General features: G+C 38.6%; 1 protein-coding gene across 3 annotated transcripts in view; it reads right to left on the bottom strand.

Annotated features, from left to right (window-relative positions):
* The window catches only part of PTPRC (protein tyrosine phosphatase receptor type C), a 70,228-nt gene that overhangs the window by 44,806 nt on the left and 12,490 nt on the right, over positions 1-12,932 (bottom strand). The gene's annotated exons all lie outside the window — the stretch shown is intronic.

Below are 12,932 nucleotides of genomic sequence, written 5' to 3'. Positions count from 1 at the left end.
CAGGCCAGAAATGATCAGAACTAAATATCACTCATCAAATATGCTACTGAATAACATTTTTGTTTTTCATAAAATACTGTGACAAACAGTATTGACTGATCAACAGCTAAATCAACTGTATACTTGTTAGGGTACAATTTAAAACACAGTAAAATATACACACAAAATGTTGATAGGAAGCATAATAAGGGTCATAATCTACCACCATTACTCATGCAAAAATTGTTTGAAAAGTAAATCATTCAGTGAAGCATATCAATATTTTTTAGAAAAACTGCCCGTTAAAAATTATTTATATATATTTCCTATATAAACTAATATGGAATCATTCATATTTTATTGAAAAGCAGAAATTATCAGTATTTAAATTAATCAAAGTTTCCTATATTTGATATATAACCTGAAATCCATCTTGTACTCAGCCAGCATGAGGAAAGCTGGGACTGTGACCAAGTCCTACCAAGGGGCTCCTCATTTTACTACTGTATGAGTGATCAGGTGTACCCTCCATGTCTGTGCCTCTGCAACATCCCATGCAAAATGGAGATAATGGCACTTTCCTACTAAACTGGCATACTGCAATTAGAAATTCATTAAAAATTATGAAGTTTGCAGACAAGGGATCTGAAAGTGCTATTAAAAAAACACACTCACACCTGTCTGATTGCATAAACAGGAACAGTCATAGGGCTGCAAAGAGAGAAACTCCTCGAACTCCAGCTCCCCAGAATGCTGTGCATGCACGTACAAAAGCCTCTCATTGTCTCAAAATCTGGATTGCAAAACCTGCGCTCTGCCCCTTCAGGGAAGCTGAGCCAGCACTATCGAGAAAGGACCTGTACTTCACGTCATGCCAGAAGCAACGATGAACAGATTTCAAGAGAGAGCTGAGTGGTTTCCCAATCCTCTTTCCTTCTTTATTTTTCTTTTGAAAATCAGATCATCAATTTTGGTGCCCAACTCTGGGCAGTTACCTGCATTTTAAATGTGTCCTTTTTTTCTCTTTCTCTATTTGCTATGGTCATTACAACAAACATGAGATGTGAGCCCTGACTTTAACAATCTATCTGATAATCATAAGCAAAAAGAGACGAAAACAGTTCATCTGATTTTGCTTTAAACCCTGTGCTGACCATTCTTTTCTGAAAGACAGTGTATGCTGAACGTTTCAGGAGATGAAAATAAAGGCTCAGAAGAGGACTCCACTCACAGGGATTACACTGCCCCATATTCCAGCAAAGAACCTGTGAAATCTAAAGCTTATATTCCTCAGGATTTGAACACGAGTAATTTCAGTACCACTTTAAATAATTCAAGGCGAAAGGAACATAAACAGTCTATGCTTCCATCTTTTGTACGTGGCAAGCAATTTTCATTAGCATTTCCTAAGTATTTTCCTTTTCTTCCATTTTTATTATATTTTTTTATTTTAAAAATATTAAGCGAGCAGTCTGGGAAAGAAAAGTAAAACCAAAGATACTAGATTAAGATGCTAGACAAGAACTTATTTAGGAAAAGAATTTTATGGACCTTTCAAAGTATAGGGACCCAGGGAAAGCCCTCAGGCCAATACTAAGAGAACATCCAATTTCATGCTCCAAATAATTTTACACTTTTTATATAGGCACAGCAATGCACAAGCCAGGAAATTCAGCAGACCTGTAAACATTTCTGATGTCTAATAATAAGAAAGGTATATATAGTACCATTACACATCTTACGACAATAGCAAGAACAACTCCCACTAGGAAGTGGGAGGTCAGAAATGTGATTTGATCTGTAACAAGTATCAGTCTGTATACATACACATAGATGGAGAAGTTTGGAAGTAGCATGTGTAATGTCTTCTGTGAGGACAAATGAAAAAGCTGAAGCAGAAAGACACAGTATGTGCAAATGTGGGTAAGATTTTATTCTTTCAAAGTCTATACTTTAACAGCTTTTAGTTGAAATACTGATGAATTTATGATCACGTGACCTGGTAAAATTAACTGCTCTTTCATTTTTATCTAAGGGAATATATCAGAAATTTTTCAGTTGTGTAGATTAAGACACTTGGAGACATTATCTAGCACCTATACAACATTTCATATATATGCCACACAAATTTGATAATATGAACAAACCAAAAAAGACAAAAAGTTGTGGTAGGTGTTCAAGAAAGCACTTCTGCATGCAGATTCATCATAGACTTCAGTAGGAATGAAGCTCATAGTTTGAATTAAGATGATGTTCTGAATCAGGACTGCTAAGAGTCCAGTGTGTAAGCATGTAACAGATCCCTAATATCACCCCAGCAACAAATACAAATAGGAAATGGGGACTGAGAGTGCTTAATTCAGCATTCATCTCTGCTGGCTCGGGAAGGCACATGAACCTTTTCTCTGCCTGCCACTTGGTGCATGTAGACCAGCTCCAGTGTGGAATCACCTGGCTTTCCACGGGCTGCTCTGCACCAACATGTATGCTGTTAGGAGTACTTGGATAATCTGAACTATGATCAAAACCCTGCACAATCTACAGCACCCACAGTCAAACTCTGTGTGAATTTGTCTGTTTTTATAACACTTCATACTGCAAACTGAAAATGTCAAGGCAGTTTCACCCACATTAAAATTATGAAAGACAACTTATAATGATGCCCAACATTAGCAAGGCAATTGAGACCACTATAACCGAAGACTCAAACAGGCTGCAGCATTTCAGTTAGGATTTTCAAGATTACCCTCACATCCAGAAACTTTGAAAAATCTATAAAAAACTAAAATTCTAGCTTCTGGACTCCTACTTTGCTCCGCAAGATTGTTTTGTAGGAACTTTCCTGGTCAAGAATGCATGATGTTCTGTCCATTGCAATGCCTGCTGCAAAATCAATTGATTATGCACTGTTAACACAATGCAATGTCTTTCTTTCCTTTTGGAAATAAATTGTTCTTTATGTACATTTACATAACCAAGACCGAAAGAAATTAGGGACAGAACAACAGCATCTGCAGCGATGATGGCGTAAAGCAATCTGAAATAGTGCAGTGAAAGATAAGGCAGGAAACCACCAGCCCTCTTTAGGCTGACAGGGCCAAAGAAAACCTTTACAAAGATTGGTAAACTCCCAAGAAAACAAGGAATATAGTGATCAGGGAATGGAGCTCCCTAACCAGGACATAATGTGTTTCTGTTAGGGGGTGAGTAGCCAATTCTCTAGGTCCACAGCAGATGGTATAAAAGACAATTGAATTAAAGGCTATCAATTCATTTTGGCAGATGTCTGGGGCAGATAGCTGCCCCAAAGGAGTATGGTTCTCTGATGAATGGAAATGGAACTTTTACAGAAGCATTCTCCAAAGAATGCAGGAAACGGTACTGAGGTCCCCAATATCTCCTACACTGAGCTGACATCCCCTCTGCTCAGATCCCCCATCACTAGTGATTGGGAAACTGGCTGTAGTGGAGGAGCTGTCTCTGCAGAGGTGAGTGGCTGATGGCTTAGTGGGATCCCACTGCATTTGGCATCATGAGGAACTTCTCAAATTAGACCAATGACAATCTATTTGACCACGGCTTTCTCCCTGTGAACAAGGGTTTACATTACACGAGGAATGTGGGCCTCCTGCCAGAGCATCTGCTCTCCAGCCAGGAGTCCAGGTGGTTTTACTTGTGCAAAGGTACACAATGCTAAAATGGCTTAATCACCAAGCATGTTTTGTCTTTCAGCTTCAAGTTATTGGCAGTTGCTAATGAAAGTCATCTTTTACCTCATCAATGTTAATGAGCTTTGGCATTACGCTACCAAACACGGTTGTAAAAATTCTACTTCTGCAGCTAGCTGTGTTATGGCTTGTTCATGGGCCTCTCTTTCTTACTTTGCTGTACCCTGTAGTCACATCCTTTTTGGCTATGAGTCATTACAGTTAATCAGCCATATGGTCAAACTCCCATTTCAGTATAAATCAACTTCTGTTTAGATTTGAGTGGCTTAACCATGGGACGGTTCCCATTGTCTTCTTAAGTTTCTGCCTTTGGACCTTAGGGGACAAAACTGAGAGATCAATATTGGTGTTTACCCATTAGTCAGCCTGAAGTTTCACTTACTCTTCATGTGCTAGTTTGGCAGAGAGATAGAGATATCACATAAAGTAAATAAAACCCACTGCAATCCACCACCTCACTAGGAAGGGGCAGAAGAATTATTTGAGCACTTAAAAGTTACAAAACTGTTGTTAAATGTGGTCTCTAGCAGTAACTTTGTCCAACAAAATGTCTTCATGTGTTCCTTCCCAGGCTCTGCATTAATGCTGACACAACAGCTTATGATGAAGTGCTGATACGTTAATGGACTAAGAGAGGGGTTTGGGGCTAGCTGCAGGTCCTGCAGGGCTGCACTGCTTTCTGCACATGCACCAGGCAATGCTACTCTCTGCTGGGAAGCTTAAAATTGCAAAAGCCACATGTGATCGGCTACTTCTTGCCTTTTTTTTGCCGCCCCCCCCCCCCCCCCAATGGTTTGAAGTTCCTGATTCTCTGCTTCTTCTGAAGCAGTTTCAGTAGCCTACCTCTAAACTGCAATGGTCCCGTGTTCAAGGGGCTGATCCCTTCCTGCCTGGCTCTGTTCATTATCTTATCATGCATCTGCCTATGTCACGTTCCAGGAAACTGGTCCATGACTCTGCTGAGGCCTCCACATCACCAATATCCCCATCTAAAAGATGTGTTCAGTCTCCATAGCCTAAACACTGACCCGTTCTTACACCAGTTTCACTATGAACTTGCAGTTGCTTCAGAAATGCCATCTAGGTTGCCTATTTTGGGATGCCTTGACAGTTTGCTATCTCCCCACCAACTTGATCAGAAATTCTGAGATTCAGAGGTGACAAGATCAAAGAGATTGGTTTAGCCTTCTAGAGAGACAGTAATTTAGATTTGCTTGCCCATCAAGTCTGTGACATGTGACCATGGCACTATGTTTTTCTTCCTGGTCTTGACCAGATTTCACTGGGGGAATACGGTTTGACTTCAGGTAAACTAGCAAGCTTAATGAAAACTTATGTTTCTTTTCAGATGATAACCTACTCATTTCAGAGGAATTTCTAAAATAGACCCAGTCAGCCCCATTTAATAGTTTATTGCTAAAGATAAATAAAAAATTAAGTTCCTACCATTTTTCCTGCCAAACACAAGAATAAAAAGAAAATGGTCATTTCCACCTAGTCTATAGTTTCATCTGAAATGTATACGTATTCCAGAAATGGAAAACAGTTGAATTTTTTTAATAATTTAAAGCTGCATATTTAACAATTTTTAAACAAGGATAAGAACAGACACAGGAACTAACAGCAAATAATGATTGTAGATGTACAAGAAAAGTTGCGTTAGCTACAAAATACAAGAAGGTACTCATATTCACCTTCAAAACTAACATGGCAGACAAGTAGCCAGAGCTAGTTTTTGCTCCTCCTCTGACACCACCAGGAAGAGACTGAGTTGCATCAGCAGATCTAGCTCACAAGGCACACATTCAACTGTACACAGTATAAGCGAAAACAAGCATAACTTTTCAAGCATTTTTGTGTTTTAACAGTGTTTGGAACTAGTGGACTACTTTCAATTTGCTGGTAAATGGCAGCCTGCAAGAACTATATGGTGTCACAGGATGTGGGTGCCTTAATTTTATCTCCATTTTGCAGAGCACTGCTCTGTACTTAGCAAACCAGCTCTCAGCTTGCATTGTAAGCAAGCGCCTTCCCATTCACATGGCAAGGCGGCCTGTCGACCCGCAAATGTGTAAACTTCCTCACTAAGGTAAGGTGAAACGTAACAACGTACAAAAATATTAACACTTCAGCCTACATCGTTTGCAAACATAGAATTTTGCAAAACTAACCTACCAGAAAGTGTAGTTGCCCTAATGACTTATCTTTCATTTTTAGCATGCTGCTTTAGCTACAAAGCACTACACAAGCAGCCTCTACAATGACACAAACCTCATGGTACATCACAGTATGAGACAGTTATTATCTGTCTGTTCGTACTTTACCTTCCATGAGCATTACACTGTACGCAGAAAATCCAGTGACTGTCCTGGATTAGGATGATCTGAGTTGCCCAGTACAAACATCCAATACTTTTTCCTTTTATAGTTCTGCTATTGCTATTTCAAGTATTCTTTAATTACTGAAAGTTCATTGATCTAAAGTCCAAAGAGCCACCCTTAAAAAGATGACTACTGTAGTACACTGACTACCTTCACCATAGCAACTGATGCTTAGGGAGTTGTTTTTTATTTTTACTGTACGTTCATATTCATAAGTCCTTCAAGAGATTTTGGGTAAATCCCACATCATTCAGCTGTGAAGCTCACTGACTAAAGACAACATTCACAAGCTTTATGCAGAGTTCTTTCCTAAAACAAAATCTAGCATCAAAAAACAACAACAAAAAAAGGGAACGGGTCGCATTTCTTCTCTTCCCCACTGCTCACAGAAGCAAACACCCTGTGCTATTACACTACTGTGTCCCCTTTCCCACACCACTAATAGATTGTAGTCAACTCTGGTTTCTAACATTGCCTTATACTTTCAAGCAGGAACAGGAATCTCTCTAGGGCTGACTGCATGAAGACTTTGTCAAAAGGCAGCTTTAGTCTTCTGTTTGCTTGCTCCTATTACTTTTTAACAATCTAGCAGACCCACTGAGTTTTTCACAGCTTTTCTCATACATTGGAATAATTTGTTAATTTATTATCATTTATGTTATTTCCTGAATTAATTTCTTCTTCATTTTGGTAATAATTACTTCAAATTTTACCCACAGCAGTTGGTATTATCTTTAGTTAGCATCACTTCAGATGGATTTCCAGCTTCAGAAGAACACCTCTAGTACCTAAACAAACACTCATAACCCAGCTTTTATTTTTTCCTCTGGCTTTACTGCTCCCTCTCCACTTAGGCTCAGGCACACACACTTGCACAGTGTGTTAACATAATTTCCTTGCAGGTTCTAGGATTTCAGGGGGGGGGGGTTATGTTTTCTTTCTGTTCATTCTAAAATGCTTTCTCCTGGAGCTAACTTTCAAACAACACTTGTCCCAGAGAACATTAGTGCTCATATTCTGCAGAAATAGCACTGGGGATTTTAGACGAGATGTAATTTTTACTCTGTTTAAATTATACTTAGAAGATAGCATATTTATTTACAAGACATTACATTTATGTAACCTCCTCACATCTTGTCATGGTTTAACCCCAGCCAGCAACTAAGCACCACGCAGCCGCTCACTCACTTCCTCCCCCACCCTGTGAGGTAGGGGAGAAAATTGGGAAAAGAAGTAAAACTCGTGGGTTGAGATAAGAACGGTTTAATAGAACAGAAAGGGAGAAACTAATAATGATAACACTAATAAAATGACAGCAGTAATAATAAAAGGATTGGAATGTACAAATGATGCACAGTGCAATTGCTCACCAACTGCCGATCGATGGCCAGTTAGTCCCCCATCAGCGATCCCCCCCCCCCACTCCCCCCAGTTTATATACTAGATGTGACGTCACGTGGTATGGAATACCCCTTTGGCCAGTTTGGGTCAGCTGCCCTGGCTGTGTCCTGTGCCAACTTCTTGTGCCCCTCCAGCTTTCTCGCTGGCTGGGCATGAGAAGCTGAAAAATCCTTGACTTTAGACTAAACATTACTTAGCAACAACTGAAAACATCAGTGTGTTATCAACTTTACTCTCATACCCAACTAAAAAACATAGCACTATACCAGCTACTAGGAAGACAATTAACTCTATCCCAGCTGAAACCAGGACACATCTCTCACTTTGTAATACCAAGTGGACATAGATTTATATAACACCAACTCCAAATACCTAGTCATAAGACAAAAGCTCTTCATGGTAAATCTCTACAAAGGCCTTAAACTGTGCAAGGAGTACTTTGGTTAGGTATACTGGCAGCTTGACACAACTGTGTGAATTAACTTTCTTTCTTTGTATGCCCCTTTTCCAGTCTAACTTAGTGGTATTTGCAGTGAGAGTCAAGAATGTGTGCCTTGGCCTCACAAAGAAGAATACAAACTCAATTACTCTGCACTTCCAAAGCACTGGGAATGAAATGGAGAAGGATTTTTCAGACCAGCTTTAAAATTGACAGAGGTAAAACAAATAACCACATCTGCATATTGTTACCTGTGCTTTTCTTAAAGTAGAATATATTCTCTGTAAAAAAATGTCCATTACAACATGACATTAAAGTAAGTCCATATTTAGATAAAAAGTGGTGACTCACTGCAATGAGAACAATGCAGTCACTCGAAAAATTATACTTTGCCTAACAGGTTTGGACACAGTATAAGAGGCATCCAAGTGGCCTCAGGTTTCATCCTTAATGCATCAATAGAAATGGATGATTATCTCTATACCAACAAACCTGAAAACACTTCCAAGATTACAGGTCCAGGTCAAGCATACCAGAACACCAAAGGGGAAGTACCTCTATCTGCCATACTCTGGTTGCTACATGAAGGAAGCCTAAATCTGTAGGAGGGAAGGGAACAGCAAAATGTATCAGGATGTCCCCCTGGACAGTCAGAGGGCCAAGGCTGCAAGGGGCAGCTTAGAGCCTATTATTACCTGCAGAAGAGATCCAGTCAAAGATGTTTACACCTGGGCTTTTCACATCATATTTCTTATCTACATTATAATTTTTTAAGGATTTTTTTTATTTCATAGCTTGCCTTATTAAGCTTTTGAAAAATATTCCTATCAATACAAACATCTTCTTTAATTTAAATAAAAACAATCCCAACAAATAATTCTTTCTGTCTATTTAACAGAATTACAAGAATTAGAGAATAGCAAAAAATTGATTGATTTCAATACAGTTGCCCTGATAGACAGATCATAGGTGCCATTGAAAATAAGAGTTCCTACCCTGGATTAAAGATATATTTATATAAGGAAATACAGAAAGTTCATTCTGATTAATTATTAGTCTGCTGACAGCACAAAGCTAGTGCAATGGACCTGGATGAGTCCTTGAAATGCCTCTGGCCTTGTAAGCCAAGAAAGTGGCAGGAATTAGGTTTTGCAGATGAACAACCCTTGCATCTCCAGAGAATACTTTGAATCCCCCCCAGATCTGGAGAGTCTGTACTGTATGATGTCAAAAGCAATATTAAAAACATGCACCAGTAAGATTGTAAACACAGGACACTTAAATAATATTAAGTCTAATTATTTTTAGCAAAGAGTCATCAAAGAACTGAAATTCAGAAAGCATTTTGGATAACAACAGTAGGCATATGAAAAGCAAGTGTACCATAAAGATAATGAGCAGAGAGACCAAGCTAGGATCTATTTGCAATCGAACTGGTTTCTTCTTCAGCAACTGCATTATGAACCTTCTAGATGGAATGTGTGGACAAGAAACCAACACCCAACACTTCAAATACTCAGCATCACACACTGTCAGTCATTCCCAGTGTTCTTCATTATGAGATGAAACCTCCTGTCTCAGTATGAGAAGAACTCATAGGGATTTGGTTTTGAGTTTGTTTTTGAGCTAAAAGCTTTGAAGCACTTTTTGTTCTGAAATGTGGCATTACAATGAATTTTGTGACAGATCATTTCCCTAATGATCACATTTCCTGTAGTGAGACTTCTCATCTGCCTCTATGACTGCACCAACACTGCAACCACATGCACTCTGCAACACCTTCCACCTCCAGTGAAAACGCTATTATATGTGCACAGATCGAAACAGGACTCAAAGAGATGTGTCACTCTGACCTAAGACATAGATTAGGAGTCTGCATCACCAGCACAGCTGAACTGTTTTGATTTTGGGTTTGGATTTCTTTTACAAGGAGAGTAGGTGGTAACTTTTATAGAAATCTGCCTCACTAAGACCTATTGTTGTAGCCCTGATCATGTTAATTCTCATTTGCATTTGCCTCCTGCAGTACCACAATAATTCCAGATCATAAAATTAAATGTACCTGCTAAATGTACTGACCCCTGCCAAAAAATTACTAGCGCATTATTGTTATTTCCCTGCTCCTGATTTACTCTTGCTCATGCTCTAGAACAACTGAAAGGTGTCACCCTTTGATCTCACCCAATTGTCCAAGCAACCCTTCTATTTGTGCTTCAGTTTGATACCCCTGCCTGGAAGTAGGCAGAAATTTTCTTTTGAAGCTGACAGCAATCTTCTCCCAGGAAGAAGGATTAATACCCTCACGTCTTCCTCCACTAGTCTTTGCTGAATATCAGATTAAGTTCTCATGTCCACCCTTTGCTAGGGTGACAAGTACTTTATGCAGAAGGTTAACCCAGGATTTCTGCAACTAGCTGAGGTGATATACAGGCCTCCTACCACTTTGCCAATTGACTGACAGGATTCATTAAATGAATCGTTTATTTTGCACAATAATCAATGTTACACTCTCCTCTTGTTTTGCATTGTTCAATATGACTTTTTGCTTGAGTTTGCTACAAAATATGTGACTTCCTTTACAAAATAAGTCACAAACAAACAAAAGTTTGAATTAAAAAATGTTCCTTATTGTGTCCATTTCCCCTCCTTTTTTTGCTTCTTACTCAGCAAAAGTTCCAGAGTATTTCTTTTTGTCCAACAACTTTCCAGGTGGCCTTTTAGAAATCAGCTCTCTGGATCTGGTTCCATTTAAGCTGGGAATAATGACTTTTCTTTGCTAAAGTGTTTTGAGCTATGTGTAACAGCAAGATATGTATGAAGGTGCATTGAAGTCCATTTTTGAAGCAGAAATATTTTATATCAGCTCTACAAGGTGACAATTTGCTATAATGAACAGGTGTCCCAAGGCTCTTTTCTTTTGCATTTCCTTTAATAACTGATGTTTAGCAGCACTTACTAAAACTAATACGTGGTCTGATTTCTGCAAATACATACTTTTCCATCTAATGACACAAATATTTTGCAAGGTAACATTGTAAAGAAAAACGTTCCATGTTTTTTTAAGGAAATTACATTTCTTTGTCTCACCTAGAAGATAAAAATGACAGTCACTGACATTATGTTTCACGCAAAACCACTTATATGTGTATGACATAATCCAGGTTCAGGTACATTCCCGAATGCAGAAATCTATTCTAAACCCTTCGGCATTTAGGAAGGGTTTCTTCTTACATACATTTCTACTTACATTCATAAAACCACACACTATAAAGAACTGTCATCCCATTAATGGTTTGGGAATCCTGAATAGTGGCTGTATGGTGGCTAATGGTTCAAGCCTTGTGTGTCTAGCCTGATAGTGATGTATTTTACTTTCACTATGAAGAATCCCACTGAAGTTGGCTCAAATTTAAACTAGTGAATGACAATTTGCTTTCTTAAAGGCACAGATTTAAATAAGTAAAATTAGTAAAATCTTAGTAACATTTATTTTAAAGACAAGCTATTTTTTCTCAGGCAAAACTTTCACAAACATAGTTTGAAAGCTTCTCCAGGTAAGAATTTTCTGAAGGGACACTATAATCATTTCAGTAGTGCAGCTCTAACCATTATTAAGATATGAATGAAATGCCTTCCTGACTGGAAAAAGAATGTATTTTTCTTCGTTAGACATTGCTTCTTCCCCTCTGCATTCATTCTGCACAATATGCTTACTCTCTAGAGAAGAGAGACATTTTCAGTGCCTTCTCTGAGCAAGAATTCCTCCCACCTCCCCTTTAAGAATTGCCTTTAATCTTTGTTATAAGTGGAAGAATGATAGTATTCTGCCTACACTTCCTGGAAACTCAGCCTAGGCCTTTGTGTATGCTTTTATCAAAATATCCATCAAAGGTCAGGTAATTTTCCATACTCATCTAGAGACAAAGATGCTACCTATCTTGATGAATCAGTTCAAGAGTGTTAGTCCTTCTCCCTCAAAATGAATCAGATATAGTCACTAAGAAAATGAAGGACATTATTTCCATGACTATAAGTGTGCTCAGAATTACAATCTTATCAGATTCCACAGCTTCTTCCACTGTGGGCCCCCAATCCACCTCTTCCCTGGTGTTGGAGCCGGTGACAGGAGACAAGGGACCAAGCAGCAAATCAGTCCATAGTGGCTAACTAGTCAGCAGAGCCAAGCTCTGCACTAGTTCTGGTGGCTATCAGAAAGTACGAGGTCAATTAGGGAGCACAGGACACAAAGTGCTATTTTTAAAAAAGAAAAAAAAAGAAGAAAAAAAAAAAAAAAGGCCGCCTTCATGCTACCGCTGAAGAAATGCTGGAGATAAGCCATTAAGTGTTCATCCTCTTTAGACTAACATGTAAAATGGTGATCGTGCCTTCAGTACTTTTTTACTCCTTACACAGGAAAGAAATCCCCTGATTTACCGGAAAAAAAACATGCTGTTTTAGCATCAGGACTGCAGTTACTACTACAAGTTATCAATATGTCAGCACATTCATTGTAAGCCATTGCAAAGGGCAAAATTTCCAAAACATAAAAGGCATTTAGGAGCCTAAGTGATCCTCAAGAAATCAACTATACCAATAACAACAACAACAACAACAACAACAACAAAATGTCAGCTTCTCCAGCAACAATACAAAGAAACTTGACTGAAATCACTTTGTGCTGCAGGGATCCTAATGTGACCGACAGAGATCAAAATATTTTAATTTATTACTTAATTCTTATCTTGGCATTACAGCAGTTACACAAAATTTGCTTGACATCTTAACTTAGAAAGACTTGAAATAGTCAACAAATCAGTTTGCTTTTTTCTCCTCAAACATCTCCTGAGCAAAGATATCAAATGTTTCTACACAATATTTTGCACTTAAATTTCCTACCAACATTCACTTTGCAAGTATTGGTGCTGATTAAGGATACAAAAATAAAGGCTACAGCTCAAAACAAATACAATGTGATGGTTTTTCAGTAGGATCTTTCCCCTACTT

This window comes from Aquila chrysaetos, chromosome 12 (genome assembly GCF_900496995.4).
Source record: "Aquila chrysaetos chrysaetos chromosome 12, bAquChr1.4, whole genome shotgun sequence".
NCBI classification, from domain to species: Eukaryota; Metazoa; Chordata; class Aves; order Accipitriformes; family Accipitridae; genus Aquila; species Aquila chrysaetos.
Note: the sequence above shows the minus strand (reverse complement) of the source record. Positions and strands in the feature narration are given on the sequence as shown.